This window comes from Eucyclogobius newberryi, unplaced genomic scaffold, assembly GCF_026437365.1.
Source record: "Eucyclogobius newberryi isolate DKJ021-1_F unplaced genomic scaffold, fEucNew1.0.hap1 SCAF_4, whole genome shotgun sequence".
Lineage (NCBI taxonomy): Eukaryota > Metazoa > Chordata > Actinopteri > Gobiiformes > Gobiidae > Eucyclogobius > Eucyclogobius newberryi.
Genome location: NW_027316056.1, coordinates 23249355 through 23252458, shown reverse-complemented (window position 1 = coordinate 23252458; position 3104 = coordinate 23249355). Strand labels below are relative to the sequence as shown.

The 3104-nt window shown below is 37.6% G+C and overlaps 1 long non-coding RNA gene across 1 annotated transcript; it reads left to right on the top strand.

Annotated features, from left to right (window-relative positions):
• The first annotated feature begins 280 nt into the window (after window positions 1–280).
• LOC140377610 (uncharacterized) lies at window positions 281–993 on the top strand. The gene is made up of 2 exons (XR_011930113.1): window positions 281–411; window positions 676–993. It is a non-coding gene; the product is annotated as an uncharacterized lncRNA (long non-coding RNA).
• Window positions 994–3104: the final 2111 nt, after the last annotated feature.

The following is a 3104-nucleotide window of genomic DNA, read 5'->3' as shown; positions in this document are numbered from 1 at the left end:
AACACTTTGTGGGGTCGCACGCGCCACTTCAGTGACTCGTGCCTGTCAGCTGCCTCTGGACCAGAAAACCTTACGACAATAGTCATTATCACAATAAAACACTCACGGTTTACGTTTTAAAACCCCCAAAAGCCTAAAATCGTAGCCACAATGATGGTTTTGAAAAGACTGTGTTTGTTTTTGGAACGCTAGAGCTGTAAAGTTAAAGCTGTAACTTTAAGATTGTTTTATGCTGAAAGGTTTGCCCGGAAAGCTTGTGTTTCACCCAGAGGCTCCAGGACCCGCACAACAATGACCGGTTTGGTGGCTGTCAGGAACATCCCAGCCTCTGCCACACACGGCTAACATCACTTCTTCTGCAGTTGATCCGATTCATATTCACGCCCGTCCAACAGAGACTTATGCGCGAGGGTAAGTTCAGATGTTTGTGTGCGTCTTAGTTCAGGACTGTTGTTTTCAGTCCTCCTCTGGGCCTTGGCCCATTCTAATAAGCCTTTACAGCTGCTGTGAGTCTAAAGTAAACAATACAAGATGATAGATGTATGTAAAATATGATAAAGGTCTACGTGACTATTACGTCTGTCTGCTCAAAGGTTTGACACATCTGTCACAAATCCCATATAAAACAGATCCTTATAGAACATTATAGAGTGGTTTCGTGTGTCCTCTCTCCAGTGGGTGCAGTCCACTTTCCAAATGGTCTCTCCGACCATAAAGGCTGTGGTGGATGCAGTGTGGGCAGTTTGGAGCATCGGCGCCTCCATCTATGACTACATCAACACGAGCGCCATGGAGGAGCGCATCCACGCGCTGGAGCACGTCATCAGCCTCCACCAGTGCGCCATCGGCCTGCTGTCTGCGGGGGTCTGTGTGCTCTTCACATATGTGCTTTTTAAGAAGATCTGACAGACCACCAAGACTTTTCTGTGTATTCATATAATAACATAAGTAGACCTAGCAAAATATGAATAATTTAAGTGCATTTTTACAATACTTTGATGGGAAACACGATGATGTTTGATGATGATGAAAAAGATGATTCTCTGCAAAGTCACTTTTTGTTTATAGAGGTTAGATTTAAGATGACGAACGGCCAATTTGAAGCGACTGTTCTAAAATTAGAGCTGGACAAAATGACAAAAAAACAAACAAAATCATGTCATTATAAACAAATAGGTCTAAAACAAGAGAGAACTGCCACCAAAATAAAAGTCTCCCTTCAAAGTCTGAACTCCAAACTACATTCTTGCACTGACAGTACTCACAATTAATGACTGAATCTCACTCTCGATTAAAATGGTATTAATTGCACAGCAGCATCCACAAATAGAATGTCTTAAATGTGGTTTTCATGACCCTTTAAGTGCTTTACATTGTGTGACTCTTTCACTCGGCAGTAACCACTCTCCTGTTCATCACATTTACATGTCTTACCTAAGGATAGGTTTAAAATGAAAAGGAACGTATCAAGATATAGGTTATAATTTTATTAGTGGTAGAAAACAATATTCTTTTACATCATATATAGTAGATTAAAAACAACTTTCTATCAACAAATCCATTTTAGTTAACCATAAATGTTTACATTGCATAACATGCAAGTTTCACACTTTATTAAATTAAAGGTTGGGGTTTGTGGGATTCTGTCTTCAGTCCTTTTATTGCTGTACTTGAATAATGGTATTGAAGTACATGGTTAAATAAATATTAAAGAGTGATATTTTATTGACTTCAATGTTTCTAGACTTTTTTAAATATATATATATATATTTTTGTTTGCTCAAAGCCAAGACTGGAACTTAAAACGTTTGTGTCGAATTGCAGTGGCTAAATCCATACCTCTCAAATCTGATGCAGTGTGTGAGAACCAATAATGCAATGTCCTCTTTGAGGCCCTGCACAACAGGGGGGACCACGGGTCAATTTTGGGACCCTTGTTGTTCAGCATTGACCTCCTGGAGTGTGAAGAGCTGTAGATATTGTGTACGCAGATGATGTCATCGATGCACATGGAAGGAACATGCGGCAAGTGCCATCGAATACACTTCTGCTTTGGATGAAATCAGTAATTGGCTCCAATCTCTTAAGCAACACTACTATATCTAACATTTATGTTAAGAGTAAATATAAATATTGCAACGAGACAAAATACCTATATTCATATACATTTTAAACCATATAACAATTGTATGGAACTCAATCAAATATAGTATCTCTTCACACACGAGGAACAGCTTGACAGCCACTTTCACCTATTTCAGTGCTTTGATTATTCCACTCATGACTTATTGTTTATCCTGTTGGTCTCAATTTTGATTTTTTTCCTCCAAATCTAAAAACCCTATTTAAAATTATGTATCTTCCTTGAAAAAATGTGTCCAACTTTGCTTCAAGCAAACTTTCCGCTCTGCCCACTCCGCGGCTAACAAACTGCATCATCCTGAAAAGATCCTCTGGCTTTGCACAATCAGGGGTTTCATTTTGATCAGACAGAGGAATCATCTTCCAGACAGTCTGTAGGTATTCATCATTTCACTTGAAAAAACACATCCTATATTGTCAACAGTGTCAGCATCAGCCAAGTTTAATTGCATTTGTAATTTTACTGTAACACCTGGCAAAAGTATTTTTAATATCTGTATGAACTCATTTTGCCATTTTAGGAAATCAAATGATTTGGAAACAGTGACATTTTATTGTGCATTTTACTGAGCTAATGTTCACAATGAGCTGTAACGCTTTGTTATCATAATGAATGATGTGTATTTTTTAAATAAATATTGTGTTTTCCTGCCTAGTACAGGTACTGCAGATGGAAAGAGTAATTCATTTGTACCTGGTCCCTGACAAAGACTAAACTAGAAGAATGTGACCATAAATGTGCTAAATATCTATCAAACCATCTGAAAAGTATGTAATGGAGTAGAAGGTACAGATACGTTAAGTAAAAGTAAAAAGTATCTACTTCAGTAGATTACAGATATCTAAAAAAAACGAAAAAAAAAGAGCTTTTACATACTGCTTTCTGATTGGATATTCAACTTAAAAAAACAAACCTAAACGTTTATATAATGCACAATATTTCTGCACAAGAATAAATCTGC